Source organism: Plecotus auritus, assembly GCF_963455305.1.
Source record: "Plecotus auritus genome assembly, chromosome: 5".
NCBI classification, from domain to species: Eukaryota; Metazoa; Chordata; class Mammalia; order Chiroptera; family Vespertilionidae; genus Plecotus; species Plecotus auritus.
Genome location: NC_137776.1, coordinates 163,129,168 through 163,154,870, shown reverse-complemented (window position 1 = coordinate 163,154,870; position 25,703 = coordinate 163,129,168). Strand labels below are relative to the sequence as shown.

At 43.5% G+C, this 25,703-nt stretch overlaps 1 protein-coding gene across 1 annotated transcript in view; it reads left to right on the top strand.

Annotated features, from left to right (window-relative positions):
• The first annotated feature begins 7,358 nt into the window (after positions 1–7,358).
• Positions 7,359–25,703, top strand: part of ABCA1 (ATP binding cassette subfamily A member 1) — a 114,353-nt gene continuing 96,008 nt past the window's right edge. Inside the window, exon 1 of the mRNA XM_080669975.1 lies at positions 7,359–7,596. The gene's annotated coding sequence lies outside the window, so the exon portion shown is untranslated. The remainder of the gene's footprint in view (positions 7,597–25,703) is intronic.

Below are 25,703 nucleotides of genomic sequence, written 5' to 3'. Positions count from 1 at the left end.
TTTAAATGTTCACTTTTGCCGATAACATAGTGACAAACATTTTGAACATGAATCATTGACCACATATTTGTATCTTTCCTTAGCATAAATTCCTCCAGGTAAAATGAGTGGGCCAAAGCCTCTTAATGCATATTGCTAAGTTGCCCAGCAGAATGTTGGGCCAATTCACATACCACTGGCACCCTCAGTTTTTGTGATCTTCATTTTTATATCATTTCCCTCTTTCTTTAACCTCCGATTTTATTTCCTTAGATGTCTTAGGACTAGACCCTCACTTTAGCTTTCTTTTCCCTTCCTAGTAGTGTGTCCAGGGCGGCCCACTCCCAGTGGTAAGTAGACAGATGTGGGGACTTTCTGCTGAGCTCTGCTGGGTAGTGGAGTCAATCAAGAGGAAATCAGCATTAGGGTCAGCTCTGTGGGAAGCCCCCAGCCTCCACCAGTGTGCATACTCAGGAGTGATTCTGCACGTGTCAGTTTCTGGGACATGCGCCCAGCTAAGAAATTGCTCAGATTTCACTGGACATCAGTCACCGGGAGCATGGCGACAAAGAAGGGAAATAAAGGCCTGCTTCCTTGGTGTGGTCACAGCGCAGCATTTGGGCAGTTAGTCTTTGAGGAGGCAATTCATTCTGTCTAGACACATTGCAGAAGCCATGAAGGGTGCTGGCAGAAGGACAGGGCAGAGACCCGATACAAGACCCCTGAGGGGAACCAAAGGAAGACCATGCTACTGTGAAGGAATCATCCTCAAAGTGCTGAAGGAGAAAAAGAGAGGCTCAGGGCCTAAGGAAAAAGGGAAATCTGGAACATTTTCTAGGATTTCCCTCTCTCTCTGTCTCTCTGTCTCTCTGTCTCTCTCTCTGTCTCTTTGTCTCTGTCTCTCCTCTGTCTCTCTCTGTCTCTCTCTCTCTCTCTCTCTCTCTCTCTCTCTCTCTCTCTCTCTCTCTCTCTCTCTCTCTCTCTGCCTTATTCTCTTATTAATATGTTGGAGAGAAGGAAAGCTCCTGGCTAAGAAACAAAACAATCCCTCATCCCAGAAATCACAGCCAGGAATATGAATTCTTAACAAGTGTCAAAAAGCACTCTGAATAAGGAGAGAAGAATGCAGATACATCACTTCTGTTATAATAAATGCTTGGTTTCTTTTAATCTACAGAGTCCAATTATTTTCTTTTCAAACTTACATCTATTGTTACACTTACTAATGGATCTGAGCTGAGAGTATTATTTGTCTATTAATTTGAGTAGCTAAAAAATATCTGTAATCTCTCTCTCTCTCTCTCAACTACTTTCTATCCCATACTTTCCATCTAACGGGGGAAGTGGTTTCTATATCCTTTGTCTTCTCTGTCTCTTTGCCTCCTGCTTCTAGAGTAATAAAATACAGCGTTAGTTATTTAATCCCATCCATCTCTTTCAGTACACACTCTTAAACAGGAGGACAGGGTGAGATGAGAAGAATTTCCAAGCAATGGGAAACTATAGGAGCAGAGACACAGAAAGTTTGTGGAAGTGGGGCTGGGTAGAGATGAGATAGGGATGCAGGGCCTACAATTAGTCTTCAAAGGCCTCCAAATGTCATATTTGCAAAGGTCTTTGTAGGTTTTCTTAAGAAACTTTGAGGAACCATTTCTTTTTTTCCCCTTTAAATATATTTTTTATTGTTTGTAGTATTACAGATATCTCCCATTCTCCCCACCCCCCACCCCCCCCCGCCCTGAACCATTTTTTTGTAAGCAATAGAAAATGATAGAAAGCTTTGAGGAGAAAAAAAGAATTGATTAGTTTTGGGGGGTGTGTTGGTTTGCTTAACTTCCTTCTCCCCCTCTGCCCCAAACTCCTGCAAGCAAAAATCGCTCCACTGGGCAGGGAAGATAAATAGGAAGGGGAAGAAATTAAAAGTAGGCAGGAACAGCAGTTTGGAGGTTACTGCAGTACAGAAGCCCAAGCATTTGGCTTGGGCTTAGGCAGGGGCGGGGGGTGGGGGGATGCGGGGGGGGGGGGCGGGGAGAGGTGGTGGTGGACATAAAGGGCCAGATTTAAGAGATATCGACCTGACTTTGGTGCTTTTTAGAATGAGAAGGATAGGGACAGAGAGATGAAAAGCTAAGCAATTATGACTATGATTTCCCCTAGTCAGTGTGTGGATGATGATGTCATTAAGTGAAATAAAAACTAAAATGCAGGTGGAGGAGGGAGATTTAAAGGGAAGATTTAAAAATAAACTTGGTGTTTATTTGCAGAATGTCCCCTTCAGTGTTGTGCTGGTAAATGTCAACAACTGGCTTTCTGAAAAAGGAAAAGAAAAGGAAGCCCTGATTGTGTCCATTTCCAATGGGGTAAAGATTCCCACCACTGTCCGATTTTAAAGTAGCCCAGGGGGAGGCACTTATTGCTGAGGTGGGTAGAGATATACACATGTAGCTCTTTTGAGCTGAGCTGAGCCAGACTCGAGCACACTGCTGGTCCTGCTGGATCCTCTGTGTGCATCCAGGAGTTCAGCAGGAGGTGAGAGCTGGTGACGCAGGGTTTAAGTGGGGCCATGGGAGTGCTGCACGTAGAAATAAAAAGGAAACCAGTATTGGGGGACATCTATAATAATAAAAGGGTAATATGATAATTAGACCGGACGTCTTCCAGATGTCCTTCCTGACTCAGCCAGGGCCGGTGGAAGCCAGCCTGGGTCCTGGGTACCTGCTGGCTGCCAGAGGAGGGAAGCCCGGGTCCCGGGTGCCGGAGGAAAGCTGGTGCCAGAGGAAAGCCGGGGGAAGGAAGGCCTACTCTTGCACGAATTTTCATGCATTGGGCCTCTAGTATGTATATAAGGAAAGAGGAGTCAGGAAAAGAAAGTTCACCGAGAGGAGAGGCAGAAGAGAGCCAGATTCAGGCAACAGGCGAACTAGTTTCAGGAAGGAAGGTGTGGTCGAGAGTGTCAGATACCAGAGATCAGGTGGCCTAGGCCAGTGGTTGGCAAACTGCGGCTCTGTTGACTAATGAGTTTGCCGACCACTGGCCTAGGCACTTAAAGGAGGTCATCAGCGTACCAATTAAGCAGGTCTTTTTTTTTTTTAATGGTTAAAAATAAAAGCACTTGGACTCTTTTTTAAGGAGGTCACTAATGAATTTGGACAGACCAGACTCAGTGATGGGGACAAGAGTTTGCCTGAAATGGGCTGGAGAGGGAATGAATGGAGGGAGTAGAGATGAAGTCTTTACAGCAGTTTGGCTCTTAAGGGAAGGAAAGTGTACAGGGAGGCAGGTTGGAAGGATGGCTTTAAAAAAAAGAGTTATAACTCACGGATGAACTAGTAGTTCAGGGGACTCTATCAAAAATTCGTCTATATTCCTAGCCAGTTTGGCTCAGTGGATAGAGCGTCGGCCTGTGAACTGAAGGGTCCCAGGTTCGATTCCGGCCAAGGGCATATGCCTGGGTTGCAGGCTCAATCCCCAGTAGGGGGCGTGCAGGAGGCAGCTGATCAGTGGTTCTCTCTCATCACTGATGTTTCTATCTCTCTCTATTGCTCCCCCTTCCTCTCTAAAATCAATAAAAATAATTTAAAAAAATTCTATAGCCCAGACCAGTGGTCGGCAAACTCATTAGTCAACAGAGCCAAATATCAACAGTACAACGATTGAAATTTCTTTTGAGAGCCGAAAACTGACCTCTGCGCATGGGCCCCGAAGTTTCAATCGCACTGTACATGCACACCCGCACGTGGTATTTTGTGGAAGAGCCACACTCAAGGGGCCAAAGAGCCGCATGTGGCTCGCGAGCTGCAGTTTGCTGACCACTGGTCCAGACTAATTGTTGATCCCAATGACAAGCAGAACAAACATCTTACTGAAGTCCAGAAGCAGTAATGGTATTGAATCTTGCTTAGATGTCAAAATGGGAGTCACATCAATACAGAAGGGGTTGCATTGGTGCAATTAAATTGAGTTTGTAGGTGTTAAGAGTCTATGTGATACATGGTTTACTCCACAAGTAATGGTGATTCCTCATTTTTTTGAAACTTCGAACATCAATTGCTTGATGATACATTTATGTGTCTAACCATGTATTGGAGTTAAACAGACTCAATTATGAACTGTAGGTGCTTTTATTCTGCCTTATATGAAAGAAGGATTACCTATCGTTTTTTATTTTGAGGCACCTCTCATTCTTTAGGAATGCTAAAAAAAATCCTGCAATTTACATATGTAATACTTTAAACAATAAAAAAATCCTGCACTTAACTCCATTTAATTGTAACAAATTCAACTTGATGTTGTTTTTTAGAACACTTTCTTCTATATTCTTCATTGACTTCCTGTAATGCTCTATTCTTTGCAGAGTTTCAGGAACCAAACAGAATACATACCAACCAAAACTACATGTGTGCTGAACAGCATTTTTATTTTAAACAAGGTGTATATGTACATTTATGCAGACCAGTTAACAGATATTATATATCAAAGAAATCTCCAAGAAAGCCTTTTAGGTAATCCCTAATTTAAAGGTCTCAATGGCATGATAAAATCATGACTTCTAATAAGCCTATATAAGGTCTTCAAGGTCACAGCTGCCTGAAGGGCAATTCTGTGATTAGAAAATGCCAGGGTCATCTCTGAACAGAACCTCAACCCACATGGGCTACATTTACAGAATCAGCTTCTCCAGAGCGACAAATAGCAACAAAGAAGGGTCTTCTTACTTATTTGGAAAGGGTCATGTGGGGTGGAGACTCAGAGTTATGGTGTTGCTGTTAGCAGGAATCTAAAAAGCTGGAGGAAAGTTCATGAAAGCATACTCAGGAACAAATCAACCTATGACATTCAAGGGAAAGAATTCACACTTGGAACCTTTCTCAAGGGACACATTCTCTTAGGCTCTAACTTTTGGAAGTCAGTGTTTTTGTCATATGAATCTGTCACACTTGCGAAGTATGGGCTTGGTGTCATCAAACCTATGCCCCTTACCACCTGGCCAACTCATGTAGCCTCAGTGGGAGCTTGGGCTCTTTTATTGGTAGAAATCAATGAGACTCGTAAATAGGTTTCAAACAATACAGTGTGTGCATATATGCAATGAAGAGGTGACATTGCGGATTGTTCTTAGTTAAAAATGATCAAGTTTGGCTTTGAGACCATTGACTTACATATTTAGAGTCAATGGCTCTCCTCTCTTGAGCTCACCTTCTTTCTCCAGCATCCTATCTTCGTGTTATTCGTATAGGATCACTGTTGCCCAATCCCCAATAGAGCAATCTAAGGGATTACTCTTAGTGGGGGTGTTCTTGGGAACCATAGCCTTCAAAATTCCAAAAGGAATAATTTGGTGGTGGAATTGCATGCGCTGCGATCAGTGGGTGGGCATGGTGCAGGGAATGGAGAATCAGAGAGACCTAGTCACTATCTCCAAATCATACTTGAAATGGTAACACCTCCCCCAGGAGCTTTTCTTTATATCTAGAGGGTCAGAGAGATTCCTTTTTTTTTTTTTTTTTTTTTTTTTTAATTTCAGAGACAAAGGGCGAGGGAGAGAGGGATAGAAACATCAATGATGAGAGAGAATCATTGATCAGCTGCCTCCTGCCCGCCCCCCATGGGGGAGCCAGCCTGAAACCCAGGCATGTGCCAGATTTGGAATTGAACCGAACAGTGACCTTCTGGTTCATAGGTCGATGTTTAACCACTTAGCCACTGTGGCTGGGCCAGAGAGATTGCTTTTAACTTTTGCTAGACCTGGAGTTTTAAGAGTTTGGCATGGGAAAACTTTATAGGCCATGGCTGGTACCTGAAAATGACATTAATAGTCACCTAATAACATCCTCTTTGTTTAAAATACCATTCTTTCAAGGAGCTTAAATGAACAAAATTCATTTTCAGAAAACCCTGGTGAGGCAGGGAGAGAATACATATTTTCTCCATTTTACAGATGAAGAAATGGAGGCAGAAAGTTGTGGATCACGTGGTTCGGTCAAATGTGACCCCAGAACCCAGTCTCTTGGCCAGGGCAAGAGGGACCTCTCTCCTGCACCCTGAGCTTCGGAAGGCTGGGCTCTGTTCCTTCACAAACTCCATCCCTTCCTAAGTGTCAGCAGCCCACAGCGCCACGGGGCCATGACACCAGAGTTTTGGAACCCCAGATTTCCTTGACCTTAACGTCCCAAAGTGTACTTCTCAGGGTCTGCATGGGCCTCCTCACAGGTGCATGCACCTGAGCTCAAGTTGTGGCCTGACTGACTGTATATGCACGGAGGAAGCTTGTGCAGCTGGGGTCCACATGCATATACTGGAGGCTCTTCTAGAATATGATGGAGCTGGAAGTGGGAAGAGAGGGGGTCTGGGGCAGGCTCTCACATTCCCCATTCCTGCCAAAACTCAGATCAAACTGTGAGGAGTCTGAATGTGAACCTGCCCTTCCAGGTTGCTTCCAAGGTTTGATTTATGACTTAAATATCCAGACATAAGTATGTGGGCCTCCACTTGAAATCTTGCCTCTGCCCCTCAAATGTTATGTTGGTCATGACTGTTAAAAGCCGAAGTTAAGAGGAAGAAGTTGGAGATCTGGGATGGTTATATAATTTTACACAAATGGGAGTCTCTAGCTGTACTTTGCAAATCTATAGAAGCCAAAATACAAGCCTTGTGTATTTACCACTGGGAGCAGACCAACACATTGAAAATAAAAAGGGCTGGTCCCCATGGTTCTGTCATGTGGGCTTCCTTCCTCCCCCAGTTTATGAAGAGAAGGAGCAAGACCCCTTTCATTGGCCCTTCCGGTGACCTGAGAGGCCCAAGCTGGGAATCCCAAAGGCAATAGGTTGCCTATTGAATATCAAAATCAGGGTTTGTGGTAGAAAAAAAAAAATTAAAACAACCAGTCAATTCCAGAGGACTGTCAGTCTTCCCCCTCACCCTAAGCATTTGAAAGGAAAGAAAGACTAAAGGGTTGTTGTCGGGGTCGTTTTCAGCCTCGCGTTCCCAATCACCAAGTAAAGTAAGGGGGGGAAAGCAGTGTATAGAAGCGATGTCCTCTGGAAACAAGAGGGACAGTCTCCCGAGCAGTCCCAAGCCCCGCATTTCCAGCTTGCTCTAGGCTGCCAGGCTCTGGCTGGGTCGGGGGGCGCAGACCGAGGACCGGGCGATGCCTGCAGCACCTCCGGTCTCCCACTTTTCGCCCGCAGCCTTGCGGGGAGCTGCGGGACATCGCCCGTTTAAGGGGCGGGGCGCGGCTCCACGTGCTTTCTGCTGAGTGACTGAGCTACAAAAACACAGGCCGGGGGAAGAGGGCGGGGAAGGAGGGAGAGAACAGGCTTTGACCGATAGTAACCTCTGCTCTCAGCGCAGCCGAATCTATAAAAGGAACTAGTCGCGGCACAAGCCGGGTAATTCCGAGGGAGACAGAGTGGGGCCGGGACCGCCGAGCCAAGCCGACACATCTTTCCCCGGGCGCGGGTGGGCAAGGCAGGGGTCGCCGCAGGACCAGGGCCACCAGAGCCCATTTCTCGGGGCGCTCTGCTCCCTTTTCTTTCTGTCCCCCTCCCCCCCCTTCTCCGGAAGGGTTTTTCAAGGAGTGGGGAAAAGAGACGAAAACACAAAAGTGGAAAACAGGTAAGAGGCTCTGCAGTGACTTAGGCGTTATTGTTTTGTTTCGGGGCTGAGGAGGCTTTGGGATGCGCTAGGATTCGGGGACTCTAGTCCGGACCCCCACATCCCCACCTCTTGCGTTGAAATGGTGCGGGGGTAGCGTAAATGTGGGGATGTCGTTCTAGGACGAGCTCTGGCGACCCAAAGACGCGGCGCTGCTGCTCTCCGGGCTTGCCCTGCGGTGAGCCCGGGGAGCATCTCTGGGCTTGGAGACCCGGGTGCAGTACCTCGCGGGCAGTGGGTTGGGGGGCTCCTGGTCCTTTTGGGAGCATTGCTGCCGGAGTGGGGAGAGTGACGGGTCCTGCACCGAGCGCCTGCCTTTGTTTGGAAGTGCCCGGGCCGGCTAGAAACGCCTCTGGGTGCGGGTCGGCGGGCGCCTACCAGGATGAATGCCTACACTTAGCCCCCAGTCGGTGATTAAGAAGCTGGTCAGAATTGGGCTCTGACCCGGGGGTCCGCCCCGTGCGCCCCCAGACTGGATGGCGCGTTCTTGTTCCCTAAGAACCTGCCTGGGAGGTGTCCCAAACGGGGTCTGTGGTGATATTGCTCACTTGGTTTGACTTGGGGGTCCTGCTCACAGTCTCCGTGCGCTCACCAGAGCTGGTGTCCCTGGCGCAGCGGGACGAGCTTTATTATTTAAAAAAACAAGATTTAGAAGGAGAGCCTGCACAAACCTGGAGCTGAGGTGCCCATTGCACTGCGCCCCCCGCCCCCTCAGTCTTCCTACCCTTTGCTGCTAGTCTCTTGGGGCAGCCTAAGTCCGGGCATGGATGGAGAAGCTGGGGCGAGATGGTGCAGAGGAATGACCGAGAGTAACCCCGGCGGGCGGTGCAGAACTGTGAGCTCCGCGCCTGGGCTGGGCTGCGCGGTGGGGGTGGGGGTGGGGAGGGCTGGGCTCGGGCTGCGGGTGGCCCCGGGGGACTGGCCCGCAGCGCCTCCTGGCCGGGTGGCTTGGGAATTGGCCCTGTGGCTAGAGTGGGGCCAGGCTCTGCAAGGCGTTGTTGCTAGCGGGCTCCAACTGAGATTCTCTTGAAGAAGGAAACCCTGGGGGTTCAGATGAAAGCCCTTCTGGTTGTTTTTTGTTAGACTGTTTCCTGACTCCCAGACCTTGGTAATTCGGAAGGTTCTTGCGGCGTGGTCCTGTGCCAGGGTTGTGTGTAGGTGCCTTCCCCCCCCCCCCCCCCCCAGCACTTATTAGACAAAAGGAAATAAGATTTTTTTTACCTTTGTTTTTTGCATCATTTAAAACCCAAGGCTTTTCAGTGACACCTCACAAAGTGAGAGGATGGCGTATACATTCATGTAATAGAGGACAAATTTGATATTTTTAAAAAAACTTGCTTGTTGATGAAAATCAAGTCGTTTTCTAAGGCCGGATCCCTCCTCCCCCTCCCCCTCCCCCTCCCCATCCAAAAGGACCACCTCACAAAATTTTCCAACTTCAAAAGCCAAGTTTTGCTGGTTCTTTTAACAGTAGGTGGGGGCCCCAAACCCAAGTTTTGATCTTGCTTTCAGACAAAACTTAAATCTCAACTAAAAAAGTGCTTATTTTCTCATCTCTTTTATTTCAGCCCATTTTTCTCATACCTACCACAAAAATAATGGAGACTTCTTTCTGTTGTTCATATCATTCTGTTGAGACACTTCTCGCAAATCAAAGAAAGTGTGAAAGCACGGAAAATGTCTGGAGTAGAGCCTCTTCAGAGAGTATACTCATTTCCAAGTACAAAGTTTCCAAAGTCAGCCCGTTCCCTTGATGCTCCTATAGAGCATTAAATCGTGACAGGGAGAATTTGGAAAACATTGGCCACACAGAGCAAATTGGTATCTACTTGAGCAAAAGCAGTAGGATCAGTGTGAGCAGCCTTCTTGATGGCCACAGTCCATGCATGTAGTCAGGATAATTCATGAGCCCCCTTGCCAAGGACAGGCCTGACATATTTGTAAAGGAGACACCAGTGATAGGTGTGTCTCCCCTCCAGATGAGCATTTAAAATCTCAACCCTTACAAGTATTTTGATTTACATATAAATTAGAGGCCTATAATGCACACCCGACACATTTTGACTTAGGGCCTGGTTTACAGTTCATGTGAGACAGTGATTAGTCTAGGATTGAGTGATTTGGGTTTAATTGTTTTAAACCTTTGCTCTAGGAAGCCTCATTGTTTACATTATTAAAAATTAATGAAACCGAACGAAACAGCGGCACAGCTTTTTATCTTCTGTAGTATTTACCTTATATGGAGAGAAGTTGGCATATTTTTCCAGTTAAATATTTTAGGAATCTTCCCTTCCATAAAGTAAGTTGCTTATGCTATATTTATAGTGATTACAAATTGTTAATGTGTACATGATTTCAAGTTTCAGCTCCTAAAATAGTTAAATGGACATTGCCTTAGATTCTTTAATTATGAACCTTTTGGATATCTAGAAAATACCAATAGACATGTGGTATTTTTCTACTATACTCTCAGATTCAAATACATTTTTATTTACTACTGGCTACTTAAAGAAATGATGCATGTATAGTGCTCCTTATGGTCAATTATTCCAGCATCAACTTTTAAATGATTTTTCTGAAAATTTGTTTTACTTAGCTCTTCTAGGAAAGGGCCTATACTAAAAATTGAGACCCTCTTCATATCTGCATATAACAATAATCATAAATGCCAAAGTTATTGCAATGTTTATTTAATAGACACTTAAGTAGCACTGTGTGCCAAGTACTGTTCCAAATGCTTTTCAAACACTAATTTAATCTTTATAACGAAATGACTTATCATTCATATTTTGTAGCTTAAGAAACTGGGAGATTAACTTACTTGACCCTGACCACACATTTTGCAAGTGGTAGAGCTAAGATTTGAACCTGACCAGTGAGCTCAAGTTCTTGAACTCTCATGCTAAGCAGTGAGGTTGTACAGTTTCTGCTGCTGCTGGCAGAGGCCTTTCCAAGGATGCTCACTGTGTTCTGGTATGTTCATCTGCTAAGTCCTTGTCAGAATCTATAGCCTGTATCATATTTCCCTTGTTTCTGAGTGGGCCAGCCAAATTCTCTTCAGCTTGTTGGGACATTGGTTGCATAGGGATTGCAACACCATGGAAAAAACAGACAAGATTTGCTCAACTCCAGTTCTTGGTTTAAAATGAAAAGTGAACTGTTGCTTCAGTCAAATATTCGTGAGTAGGTATATGATCTCAAAATGCTTCTGTGTTCAATACACAGAAAATGGAATGGCAGAGTATTTGGCTGTTAAAGTATAAGGAACAGCCCTGGCTGGTGTGGCTCAGTTGGTTGGAGCGTCATCCTGTGCACCAAAAGGTTGCTTGTTTGATCCCTGGTCAGGGCACATATCTGGTTTGTGGGTTCGATCCCTGGTCGGGGTGCATGCAGAAGGCAACTGATCAGTCTCTCTCTCTCTCTCTCTCTCGTATAAGGAACAAAAGAAAAAAGGGATTTTTAAAAATTTCTTATAATACAATAAAATTTCTGCCTGTTGTATCCTTAATTGTGTTGTGGGCCATTGAAATAAGCTGTTTCTCTGTTACTGCCATTACTGTCTAAGAACCAAATTTAGCCTTTTTAAAAGACATCTCTGAAAGTAAATACAGTTTCCAAGTCTGCTTTATAAAAGTGAAATAGGATGGGAAATGGTGTAGCAAGTTAGAAATAAACTCTTAGAAAACAATTCTTCTTGGTCAAAACATGTATATTGTTGATTTATTGTGTGCTAGATGTTTTAAGCATTTTACATGTGATAATTCAGTTCATTCTCATGAGAGAACCACATGAGGAGGGTACTGTTACCTTCCTTTTACAAACTGAGGTATAGACAGGTTAGGTAGCCTGATCATGGAGTTCGTAAGCAGTGGAGCTGAGGTTGCATCCCACTGAGTTTGGCTCCCATGGATTTATCAAGATCAGGGTAGGGACCTGTCACAATATCAAAGTCTGACAATGAAAGTTCGGACAAGAGTCAGAGTGATTACCCTTTTCATTGGATAGTTTCACCTGAAAATAGTTCCCTGCATAGGTAACCAGCATAGATGCTGATAGAGAGGTGCATTTTAGGAGTATTGAAGGCAGAGAATGAAAATCTATGTAAAATTGTTTTCAGATAGAGCCTTCTGTTACTCTGCATTGAGATGATAAACTGTATTAAAGAGTGTTTAGAATGAAAATGCATGAGACTTGGATCCTAAAACAAAACAAACTTTGAGATCCTGTCTTTTTTCATTTTGAAAGCCTACTTTAGGGTCTGATTTAAATGCCCATCCTTCCCATAAACTCTCATGGATTCACTCCTTGCCAACAGAGTTAAAATGAACCTATCCCCTTCTCTTTTACTCCCATAAGTCTGGGTTACAGCACTGTTCATGTCATGTATTTAATTGTGTTTTGATATCATTAACATTTATTTGTCTTCCTATTGAGCGCATACTTCTCCAGGAGGAGGTCTTTGGTTCATTCTCTCCAGTCCTTAATTCAACCCTTTTGATACGGGATATGGAAGATGTTCAATATATGCTGACTTGAACGAGTCAAACAAAGAGAATGGGAAACTAATGTTTGTTTTCTATTATTGTAAAAGAATTAAAATGATGGGATAATTATAGAAAAGCATTAGAAATAGAATTGTTGGAGAAATAACTGTAGTTAAGGTTAGGTTTATGATTGAGAAATTTTAATACATACTTAAGTTAAATAGGCCCGCTAACTTTGTTAGCACAAACAATTCCGATTCCATTCAGTTTCATTTCTCTTTTTGAGGCAGCTGTGATTTGAGATACTTTCACATTCATGTACTCTGATTTTCACATTAATTTATTTTTAAAGTAAGAATGAGATAATTCACCAAGTAATTTAGAATTTAAATACTTTTTAGAAACCAAAATAACCTTTATGTATAGGACCTTTTATTCAACCTCTCTCTTCCTCGCCCTATACCTCTCTTTCTCTCTCTCCCTCTCCCCCTATTCCTCTCTCTGTCTCTCTCTCTCTCTCTCTCTCTCTCTCTCTCTCTCTCTCTCTCTCTCTCTCTCTCTCTCCCTCTCTCTCCCCCTCCCTCCCTCCCTCCCTCCCTCCCTCCTTCTGTGTGTGTGTGTGTGTGTGTGTGTGTATGTGTGTTGAAAACTCTGCAGCATTTTCTATGCCAAATCCAACTTCTAAGAAACACTTGGAAGTTAAAGCATTTTATCTGGCTAGTCTAGAAGTCAACATATTTTATGATAACTGTATTTTGTATGGGACATTTCCTAGGAAGAAAGAATTATATATATATAATTCAGTCAGTGGTTATATTTAATAGGTGAGAATTTTTTATTACCTTGAGAATCTGATGAAAGTGATGTATTCTGTCTTCAGAAAAAATATACATAGGCATGTACACTCCAAATTTTACATTTAATTACATATACCTACAATCTTACATATAATTTATTTTGCATATAACCCCAGTAACCTAAAAGAACCATGTGAACTTGGGCAAGTCATTTTACTGTTTTGAGATTTAGGTTCTTGGTTTTTAAAATAAAAGAGGCTGAAGTGCTTGGATTTTAAGGATCCCTTCAGGGTTTTACATCCTCTAACTCTAGGTCTGCACTCAGGAAAAGGGAAGCTGATCCTTTGATTGGAGCTGCCCAGAGTTGTGGCTTGAGGGACATTAGTGTAACAGGTTTTGAAAGATAAGAGGAGAAACACCCAGGGAATGCATAAAAGTGTTTCCCATGAGAATAATGACGGAGGAAAGGAAGATGATGGGAGGAGAGGAAGAAGGAAAGAAAGTTGTTGAAATTGCCTATTTACGTGCATTAGGTGGACGAAGACTTGAGTCATAGAGCCAGAAGGAAATTCTCCTCTGAAATACAAAGGAAGGAGTTAGTTCATTTCAATAAATTTCAATAGAGCAAACATGGTATAGTGAGACACAGTGAGACATTGATCTTACCCTCGACTCACCGTTTGGAGAGTCTCCCTGGAATAAAATGTTCATTTGGGCGCTCCATCCTGGACATCTCCATTTTGGGTATATGCTTTGCTTCTTAAACTTATATTGCAGTCTTGTTAAGCCAATCTATATATATAAAAGAGTAATATGCAAATCGACCAAATGGTGGAACGACCGCTCGACCAGTCACTATGAGGTGCACTGACCACCTCTCGGTTTCTCCCCCCGGCCTTTAGGCTCCGATCGCCCGAGGGTTAACGGGGAACTGGGTGTGGGTGGTGGCTTGGGGCAGGACCGGCAGCTGGGGGAAATGGCTCTGAGGACAGGCCAGGCCTAAGGACTGTACCTGCGCATGAATTTCGTGCGCCGGGCCTCTAGTGTGTGATAAAAAGAAAAGCTGACTCCTAAGACTCATTTATCTTCCAAGAAAGGAATGTTAATTTTCATCCTAGAGAATTGGATTAACCTTATAAGGATATTTCTAAATATCTGACTCATTGAGAGTAGCTTTTTAAAGCATTGCCATGAATTTGTTGTTTCAGAAATCATAATAAATTAGGACTAGAAGGAAGAAGAAGGGAGAAAAAGGAGCAAGACTGGGGCGAGAGAGGCATGGGAGGAGAAAGGAGCTGCTAAATTGTTTGGGTTTCATATCCTTACCTACACTTGCTTTGCGGAATTCCTATAGGATGCCAGGTTGGGAATAATTGTTTTTGCCAAGAATCAAACCAAGCTGGAAAGAAAACAAATCTGCAAGGGTATGGCAGCTTGAAATGAATTGGCTCTGGTATTTAAATGATACAAATTTGACATAAAGGGAACACTGGTGGTGGGAGTAGCCTTCCTGGGAAAGGCAGAGAGAAAGTGAATACTTAGACTAATGAGTTTAGATTGACTTGTAGACCTTTGTCCACTCCCAGAGGTAGGTCTTTGTAATGGAGGTAGCAGTTTATCTTTGCTAGAGTGAGGTGTGATCTCTGGTACTGGAAGAGAGAGGGAAGAGGAAGATAGAATATTTAAAATATACTTATAAAATACATTCACTAAGTGTGTTAATATACAAAAAATACCATTGAACTAAAATTCATTTTGTTCAGCAAATATTTTTCAAGCACTAGGTGCTGAGCAAATGTCAAGATTTTAAGGATCTGCCACCATAATGACCTTTAGCTTGGCATTCAAGGCTCTTTGAAATAAGACTCTGACCATTTTTGACAAGTTTGTTCGAGATTGTGCGGCATACTCGAGGGAATTGCACCTGGTTTTCTCACCATTGATTAACACATAGTATGGCTCAATAAGTATTTAACTAAATCTCCCTCTATAGGTTTTCCCTGAGTTCTACCTCAAGAACACCACCTTGGCTCCTCGTTGTTCTGCAAAGTCACATCCATTCTCAGTGGTCGCTTCTGTTTGCACTGTACCTTCTACTAATGCTCCTCACTGGCTGAAGTTGTACCCATCGACCATGGGTAGATGAGAGCCCTGTGTGGACTAGGTCTTCTGCCGGAAGCCAATTCCAGCATGTCATAATTACAAGAGTTTCATCAAAAGGTTGATGAAACTTGGGGGCTCAACAAGGGCTGAGTCACATATGTAATCACCTGTTGGAATGGCTAGAGGGCACTTCCCCAAGACTCCCAATGCCTTTCAAAATTATCTTTCGTCTTTGGACTCTTACTTAATCTATGCACAGCCTTTCTCCAGATTGCTGAACCCTTCGTAATGCTGGGACAGGAACCCCGGCAGTCTTCCCTTACATTCCTCGTTTAATCTTCACTGTAACCCTGAGGTAGATAGCAAATAAGCCACTCAAGTTACTTAAATTGACTCTCACTTTTGTAATTACCAATATATTTTTTAAAGTTAACTTTATATTGGTCTTCTAAATTGGAAACTGGTGTCAGTTGTCTCAAATAGAAGGTAATTTAAAAAATAACTACAGCCCTAGCTGGTTTGTCTCAGTGGATAGAGCGTCCGCCTGCGGACTGAAGGGTCCCAGGTTCGATTCCGGTCAAGGGCACATGCCCAGGTTGCGGGTTCGGTCCCCAGTTGGGGGCATGCAGGAGGCGGCCAATCAATGATTCTCTCTCATCGTTGATGTTTCTATATCTTTCTCCCTCTCGCTTCCTTTCTGAAATCAATAAAAATATATTTTAAAAAATAATTACAGCGAAGACCACATTATCGTTTTAAAAAGAACTATCTATAAAATAAAATCGCTTTCCTGAGGCACTGGCTAGCTGAGACTTGCTCTTCCTTTGTTGAACAGGGGAACTAGCCTGTGCTAAAGAGGTATGGAAGAGAAGACCAAACAAAACCTATCTCTTTAATGTGATAACATTTTTATAAAGGCTAAGGGAGTGCTGAAAAGAACAGAATTTTCTTATGATATGATTCAGTGTTTAATTCTGTGCCTGTCCATCTCCTAAAATTTTCTAAGTACTGCTTAAATTCATCTTGTATAACTCTCCTGCATTTGGGGAAATACCGAGGTGGCCTGTTTTTCAGGTGGTGCACCTGACACAGCGAGAAGCTAAATAACATATTCTTGGTTTACACATTTTGCTCATGGCAGAGCCTAGGATTCAAACTCAGGTCTGATACCCAAGCTGCAGGCAGTTTTCTTAGACTCAGAAGATCATCTGGTGCAGCCTCTTTGTCATAAAGATATGTTGTCTGTTCTGTGGCTCAAAGTGGTAGAACCACTTGCCTAAATTCACTCCCCATTGGTGATTGACTGAAAATTAAAATCTTGCCCTCTTGCCTTTTTAATCCAGGCTCCTTTACACCAGAATTTTGGGTAATAGTGTAGTGTCCTTTCAGGAGAGGAAAAAGAAATCATCTATAGAAGTCTATCCTTCTCTGCTTAAAATGGAGCCCGAATCCTTGAATATTGGACTGGCCTCATTTACTTATTCTTTCTGTTGGTCCAATCTGAATCTTAAGGGTTTTTTCAACCTGATTTTTTTCTCTCAAATGAAAATTGCTTTTTGGTTGTAGATTCCAGTTGGAAGGAAATCACAAAAGTCCTGAAGGTCGAGTCTTAGAACCACTTCCTTTACGCAAAAGTGCAGAACGCTATGTTAATTTTGGCCAGATAAGATTAATTGTGATACAAGGCAGGACTTCCCCCCTGTTTTTACCTTTAATGATTGTGTTAATTGTAGTAAGGAACTTGAGTTCAAGATAAAGAAAGTCTTTGGTCAAATAGTGTTTTTTCAGTTGTCAGCCCTGTTTGAAGGATTTGTAAATTTAGGGGTGTTATACCATTTTCCAGTTTCTGACTCTAGTCACATTTCACATGATCGCAACATGGTTTTCTCCTCTGCTGAGCAAATGGAGGGTTTTCTGACACTTGGTTCAAATGGCCTCCATTAAGGGGAGTGGACGTGCCCTGGAGGCTGCGGGACACTCTGTCCTTAGGTGGAGCTCCACTTGGGGACTCCCTGGTGCTCACCTGATGTGGACACTTAGCAATGGCCCCTTGGGAGACGGGACCGTTTGGACTTTTAAATGCCACTATAAAACCACAGTTGAAAAAAGGAGGCTGTCAGGAGTTCCACCCTTGAGTGTCCTTTCATCTTTCCTTGAGCACTTACTAATCGGGCACAGAAAATGTTTAATTTGTGAACATCTCAATAATAGTAGGGCTTTCTAGAAGGCGTACTCAGAATCATGATATTATTGGAATAAAACAGATCTATTTCTTTTGGGAGAATCCTCCCACACTTCAAATAATGGAGTTCATATTACCAGTATTTTTTTTTTTTACAGAGAGGAAGGGAGAGGGATAGAGAGAAACATCGATGAGAGAGAAACATTGATTAGCTGCCTCCTGCACACTCCCTACTGGGTATGTGCCCGCAACCAAGGTACATGCCCTTGACCGGAATCGAACCTGGGACCCTTGAGTCCTCAGGCTGAAGCTCTCTCCACTGAGCCAAACCGGCCAGGGCAGTATTTTTTTTTTTTCAAAAAGAACTAACATCCTTCCGTTTTTGTTTTTCAGAATCACAAGTATGTGGATTTAAACTTGTGATTTTATTCCTCTTTCTTCTCCTAAATTTAGCCAGGCAGCTGGCAAAGTGGTTTGTTTTGGTTATCACTGAGGAGTTGAGTTATCAAGTTGAGAGGGCAGGGCTAGATCCTGTGCCTCTCTGACTGTTCTGGAACCCTGACTCCATTCTCACCGACATCACCAGGCTGCAGAAACAGAGGTGTCCGGCTCACATGACACATGCCTGCCCTCCCCAAGAGCTGGCTGGTGAAAGAGGACCTTCGAAGAAGGTTGCTGGGTTTGGTCATAGACTCTGAGCTAAAACTGGACAAGAGCCGGGAGATTAGAGAACTGATTTGGGCAAAAGTAAAGGGAATAGTGTTGAGGTGGAAAACTTGTATTCAGGTGTTGATACGCTTCATGAAGCCAGTTGTTGACTTGAGCCTATGACGTTAGAGCTCAGTGTTCCTGACCAATGCTGGCAGTCTGATACTGGGGTTGAGCCCCTAGAAGAGGTCCTCTTATTAGCATGTTTCCAAGGGCTCTACAGCAGCGGTTCTCAACTTGTGGGTCTCTGAGAACCGATAGCAGGGTCGCCTAAGACCATCGGAAAACACAGATATTTACATTACGATTCATTAACAGTAGCAAAATTACAGTTATGAAGTAGCAACGAAAATAATTTTATGGTTGGGGGTCACCACAACATGAGGAACTGTGTATTAAAGGGTCGCGGCATTAGAAAGGTTGAGAACCACTGCTCTAGAGCCTCAGTCCAGCGAATTACAGGCTCTTTGCTCACGTGAAATCAATGAAACTTAATGTCCTTTCCAACAAATTAGAGCGGCTTTGAGGAAAGCCAGATGACATGCACTCCTGCCTGAACTCGTGTTGCTTTGAACACAGCTGGAAAATTTGTCATGGTTTTAGGCTACCCGAACCTTTACTTTTAATGAAATTTCTGACTTGTTACTGTAGTGAACCTCTTTTACTCTTTTCTCCATCCCTGTGGTCTGACTTCTGAGGGCTTCATTCTACAAATGTTTGCGGAGCACTGAGCCCTCCTGGGCACGGGGCTCAGCATGGCAGCGGATAAGAAGATGCTGAGACACGTTAGCTCGCTGCACATGACTCACAGTTTAGCAGGGAGCACCTGATACGTGGGTGCTCTGGAGAAGATTGTAGGGAGAGCTGAAAAGAGGAAGGAATTATAAGGCCAAATAGGTAATTGACATAGAGGCCTGAGTAAGTAGGGTAGAGAGGAAAACTCAGGTGCTGAAGACTGGAAGGAAGGTGGCAGTGTGCCTGCGTGGAACCTGGGGGCTGACTTCCATGAGTGTGGAGGGAATAATAGGAGTGCGTGGTGGGGGCCCCCCAAAGGGGGTATTATGGTAAAACAATGGCAGAAGTGGTACTAGAACACCAGGGTAACCCTTGAACATCCTCCACTGAGCTGGGCCCTGGGAAGATCTTCAGTTTGTTCTGGAAAGGCCTTTAGGGTTCGGGGGTGTGTGTAGTACCTTCTGTGGACAAAGGAGATGGAAGAGAGATTCCTTTAATAAACCGCTCACTCCGTGCCCCACCCTTGATGAGTGCTTTACCCTGTGAAGTCAGCTGCACTAATCATAATAGCTACTGTTTACTGGAACTGGCTAAATGTTTTATGTACATTACTAGCTCTATTTTATGGAAAGGATACAGGGGTTCAGAGTCCCTAGGGTCCTAGAGCTGCTGAGCAGCAGAGTCAGGATTCAGACCCAGTTTTCTCTGACTCCAGAACCTCCCTTCTTCCTACTGGGTCAGTTAATTTAAGAACATAAAAAGAGTTAAGAATGTTTGGGGGCGTTTGCTGCATGGTGGTAGGGGGCCAAACGAAGGGAAGGCAGTGGAGGGATTTGGGTTTGTGTGTCCCCCAAATCCTTTGAGCTTTTCTGTAAAAATAAACCCTTTAGGCTGGGAGATGATAGTATGTCTGAAGACGTTGACCCTCTGAGAGATGTAAGCCAAACAAAACAGTTTTTGCTGATATAGTCACTAAGCCTTTTATCCTAAAATTCTCTTGGAAAACCCGCCTGCAACAGCAGGGAACATTATCCAATCAAGTTTTTCTGTAACTATAGGGCTGTTGGTGGAGTCTTTTTTGCTGGTGCTTCTATAGCTCAGGGTGTTTGACCAGTAGTTCCTTCTCCGCAGGTCCCACTTATTTTGGCATTTTGATTGTGGTTGAAAAGTTTTGAATTTTTACTTTCTATGACAGGTTGATTTCTTTTCTAGGGAAAAGGTTCTTTTTCCTATGTTCTGAGTACCTCCAACCAGGGAAAAGGCAAATAGTTGTATTGTTTGATGAAGCCCTCCTTTGAAGGTTGCTGTGTGTGTGTGTGTGTGTGCGCGCGCTCAGCAGAAATCAGCAGGGGGAAGAAGGGCTATCTAACCCTTTGTTAGAATTTCTTCATAATTCTATGATGAGACAAGAACTGGGTTACAGCACAGATTTGCTTTCAGAAACCCTGGCCCTTGGCAGTTTGAGAAGTCCCGAGACTGTTTTAGCAGGTAGAAACTGGAATGTTGAGTGTTGAGTGGGATCTTTAGTTTTACAAATGTCAGTGACATGATAGTGGATTTAAATTTTTTGAGTCTCCTTTAAAATAGAATTGTTGACGCATGGGAAATTAATGCATCTCAAAGGCCAGTTACAGATTTCTACAGTATTCGTAGATCTTTTCTAACTTTTAGTTTTTATGTATTTATTTCATAGCCCTTATTTTGAAAATTAGCTATTAGCAAATAATTTTGTCTAGGAAATTGAATAATGTATCCCAGGGTAAAAGAAGAATGTGCAGTTATCTATAAGTGTATTGCTACTAATAACCAAGTAGAGGTGATGCATTTGGTAATTTCAAAAAAGTCCCTCTAAATTACAGAGTGCTGGCATTGATTAAATTCACTGGATCTATATTATTTAACTGGGTAGTGCAATAGCAGAGTCGACAGAATGGTTTCATTTTACTCTTGGAGGACCTCTTATACTCATTGCCTCCTCAAATTTGAGTATTTAAATGTTATAGTTTACTTAGGTAGAGTAAAATTCCATGGGTGACTGAGGACCAGCTCTTGGTTTCTCTACAGGGTTCTAAGGGCCTGATGGCAACTATAAGGGCAGTTTTACTTAAATGTGGGTCTACAGGATGGTTGGGAATGTGCAGGGGAATTTAAGGGTTAGTAAGGATGACCTTAAGGCTTGAGAGCTGAATAGCACCTGGAGGCCAGAAAAGTTAACTGAGGCAGTTAAATTAGCCTCAGGCTTAAGAAAGCTGACAAGTCAGCCTGGGGGGAATCACAGGATGACTGAGATCCCCACCGCTACAGCCATGTCTTCGGTCATGGGCGCCTACAGCCATGTCTTCGGTCATGGGCGCCTACAGCCATGTCTTCGGTCATGGGCGCCTACAGCCATGTCTTCGGTCATGGGCGCCTACAGCCATGTCTTCGGTCATGGGCGCCTACAGCCATGTCTTCGGTCATGGGCGCAGTGAGCATCTTCCGGCCTGGTCTTCTGACTTCCAATTACCTCATTAGCCTGTTTTCTGAGTGTGGCTATATGCTCAGACACATAAGCTCAGAGGCTATGAAAGAACAAACCTTTCCCTTAGCAAGCACATCGGTTGGGCTTCCAGGACCCTCCGCACATCTCTGGAGATGAGATGCACTAATCTGTAATTCTTGCTTTTGCATCCACATCTCATGAGTAGGCAATCGGTTGAGCTTCAGCACCAATACATTTTCAGTTTGTATGTGATATAGTTAAATCCTGCCTTACATCTTTCTCCTGCATTGTGGGTTCCTGGCTAGCTGTTTATTGATAGAAGACATGTAGGAACAGTTCCATCAAGGGAAATACTGATAGATGTCAGAAATGTCAGTCTCACTTCTGGTAACCATCTGGAAATTTGCCTGACAGAGAAGAATACACACACACACACTAATTAATTAATCTGGCGTTTCGAGAAATGCCTCTCATAAAACCACTGTTTTGATGGATGAAAATTAGTTGCTCACCGCACATTCTGGGTAATGAACTATTCAGAAGAACAAACTGTTGTGGGAGAAATACCTTGGTGGGAAAGGGCATATGACGGTTGTTTTGGAAGTTATTTCCTGAGAAACCTAGGGGCTGGCTCTTACTCTAGGGCAGTGGTCGGCAAACTGCGGCTCGCGAGCCACATGCGGCTCTTTGGCCCCTTGAGTGTGGCTCTTCCACAAAATACCACGGCCTGGGCGAGTCTATTTTGAAGAAGTGGCGTTAGAAGAAGTTTAAGTTTAAAAAATTTGGCTCTCAAAAGAAATTTCAATCGTTGTGCTGTTGATATTTGGCTCTGTTGACTAATGAGTTTGCCGATCACTGCTCTAGGGGGTGACTCTGGGCAAGGCACTTACTTTTTGGGGAGCTTCAGCTCCTCTGTAGAGTGGAGCAGGTGTGTGGTGAGAGCAGGTCCCCAAAACCCCATCGAATTCTTTCTATCTCCTAATACAAGATTTTAATGTTGAAGGAAATGTAATAAAAAAAGTGCTCATGTTGGCACTCTATCAGAAACTCAATTTGTTCAGTAAGACCGCTGCGGGCATGTGAGGCCATGCCCTCTAGATTTAGGGTTGAGCTTCCATCTAAAAAGAAAAGATAGTCATGGGAAGTAGTTCCTGTTTTTTGTTTTACTTTGCTAAGTGGGGCAAAAAACATCCCCCCTATCTTGTGCTTTTAGCATGTTCTCCTCTTCCCCTCTTTTTTATATTTCTTCTCTCTCTTTGAAACTTACCTGTGAGGTTCAAAAGGGCGCATCATCTTGGTGAGACGGGGTGGAGGGGCCGTGTGGTAGGTGCTGACGGGGGTCCTCACTTCCCCCTTCACACCAGCTTCCTGTGAACGGATATGTTTTTCTTTTGCCAGCATCACTGAGTCTCTCTGGCATTTCCCGTTTTGGTTTAGGGAAACGTTAAAAGAATTCACAATTCCAGCTGTCACTTGGAGACCCCTTTACAAGTAGCATATGGCCTACCCTCTTGTTTCACTGTCCCCAGGGTGTCTCAGCAGAAAGGAGTCACCCCCTCCCCTCACTCCCCCCACCTATTGCTTTCTGTCCCCACCCTCTGCTGTAACCACCCACTGTTATTTGTAAATTCTCTACTTCCTTGCTGGAGTTCCTTGAGAGCAGGGACTTGGCTTCTTTTGTTCACTGCTGAATCACCAATGTCTAGAACAGCACCTGACACATAAGAGGAACTCAATCAGTATTTGTTGTGGCGAATAGAAGTCTTGTAAAGTTAAGGTTACAGTTGTTTGTTCAATGAATAGATGGTGAATATTTGATTCACTATTCACCTTCCTGGGGAATTCCACAATAATCAAGCTTTACACTATGCAGTTCTTAGGTCTTCCAAGGTATGATTGGACTTGTGGAGAATGTTAATTATTGTAATGGAAGGCAAGTTCTTATTCTGGTTCCGGGGGTGAGGGGGAGGAAAAGTCAGGCTATTGATGTATATAATTTACATACAATTAAGTTTATCCTTTTTAAGTGAGCAGTTCGGTGATAAATGGGAATAGTTATATAACCACTACCAAAATTGTGATGTGGAATGTTTCCATCATTCTGTGCTCCTTTACAGTCTGTCCTCTCCCCGACCCATAACCACTCATCTGATTGCTGTCCCTATTGTTCCATTTTGCAGAATGTGAGAATGAGCGGAGTCCTGCAGTATGTAGTTTTTTGTGTCTGGCTTGTTTCTATTAGCTGAGACTTTTGAGATTGCTCCATTCTGCTGCGTGTATCAGTAGGTTGTTCCTTTTTATTGCTGAGTAGTATTCCATTGTAATCTATTTACTAGTTGATGAACATTTGGGTTGTTTTCAATTTGGGCTGTTCTGTATAGGACTTCTACAAAAATTCATGTACAGTTATGTGAACATACGCTGTCATTTCTTTCAGGTAAATACAGTGGTTCCCTTTATCTGTGGTTTCATTATCCGTGGTTTCAGTTATCCACAGTTAACCATAGTCAAAAAACATTAAATGGAAATTCCATAACAAAACAATTCATAAGTTTTAAGTTGGCTGCCATTCTGAGTAGCATGAAAAAATTTTGCACCATCCTGTTCTGTAAGGCCTGGGACATGTATTATCTCTTCGTTAAGCATATCCACACTTTATGTATGTTCCCTGCCTGTTAGTCTCTTAGTAGCCATCTCGGTATCAGATCAACTGTCACCATATTGCAGTGCTTGTGCTCAAGTTACTCTTATTTTACTTAATAGTGTCAAATAACTTGTACTATACTATCTGGTCATAATTGCCCTACTTGATTATTAGTGACTGTGGTTAATCTCTTACTGTGCCTAATTTATAAATTAAACTTTATGATAGGTATGTATGTATAGGAAAAACCATAGTCTAAAAGCTTTGGTACTATCTGTGGTTTCAGACATCTGCTGGGGGGGTCTTGGAACACATCCCCTGCGGATAAGGGGGCACTGTTATACCTAGGGTGGGATGGCTGGGCTTTATCCTCAGTCTGTGTGTAACTACAGGAACTGTTGGGCAAAGTTGCTGTTCCATTTTACATTCCCACGAGCAGTGTATGGGAGTGCCCATTGCTTCACATACTCGCTAACTCTAACATTTAAAACATTTTAGTAGTTCCGGTGGGTGTGTAGTGGTAGTTCATTGGGGTTTTTAAAAATTAAATTCATTTTCTCTTTTATTATAACAAAACCCGGTTTTGCTTGGGGTTTCTCCTTTTAGCCTAAGGAAAATCTGTAGGTCTATTGCAAAAGCAATTAAAAATAGGGGGAGGATTTTGGCTGCTTTCTTTTCTCTTTTTTTTTAAATGTTATTTTTAAATTACAGTTTACATTCAGTTTTATTTTGTATTCAAGTGTACAGCATAATACAAATACAGTCAAGTGAGACAATCATATACTTTGCAAAGTGTTCCCCCAATAGTTCCAGAACCCCCTGGCGCCATGCAATGTTATTACAATATTATTGATGATAGTCCCTGTGATGTACTTTATACCCATGACTATTTTGTAACTGCCAATCTGTACATCTTAATCCCTTCACCTCTTTCATCCAGTCCCCGATATCCCCTCCCCTTTGGCAACCACCAGTCTGCTCTCTGTAACTATGAGTCTGTTTCTATTTTGTTTGTTCGTTTATTTTGTCCTTTGGATTCCACATAGAAGTGAAATCATATGATGCTTGTTTTTCTTTGAATGACTTATTTCACTGAGCGGAATACTCTCTAGGTCCATCCAGGCTGTCACAGATGATAAGATTTCATTCTTTTTTATGGTCAGGTAATACTCAGCAACTAATGATGTTGAGCATCTTTATTTTAGAAGGTCATGTTTTCGCAGTCTGTTGTATTTTCTAGATATGAATAGCTTTTAAGATGGCATTTGAAGTGAAGATTTCTTTCAAAAATTGGCCGAAGTTTGCAGTCACTTCCTCCAGGTACAAAAGAAAGGTGAGGGTATGGAAACTGTTAAATTTGGACAAGGGTGATCCACTTGTGTGACTAATAAGGAGACCTGGGAAGAGAACATGGAGCACTTGGACATGAAGCATGGCCAAAAGCATGTTCGTGGCTCCCCTGGCCTTGGAGGGGCCTGCTCCATGCGTAGCTAAACCTGCTGTTTGTGGAAAGCTGACCTAGATTCAATTACATGTCCCTGGATGCCGCAGGAGTCACCTGGGAAACTCAGCAGTCCTCTGTGGCCATCGCAAGTGTGTGGTGGAAGCTTGCTGAACATGGAGCTCCCTCTCTGGGGACAATTTGCCCAAATTAGTTAATCAAGCTTGAGAAATCGGTTACTGTAGGCCCAGACATGCCACCACCCTTAGAGTCTGAAACCCTATTTCTCATGTCCATCTCTTAATTAATTAATTAATTAAGCAGACAGTCCCCGAGTGCTTACTCGGTACCAGGTACTATTTTCCTTACTAGGGACAGGAATGGCCCCTGCTGGCACTCAGAATGTGGGAGACACGCAGCAATGGAAAGCAGGCTGTCCGCAGAGCAGGGGTGTCAGTGTCCGGGAGGGGACCAGGAAAGGATCCTGACCCA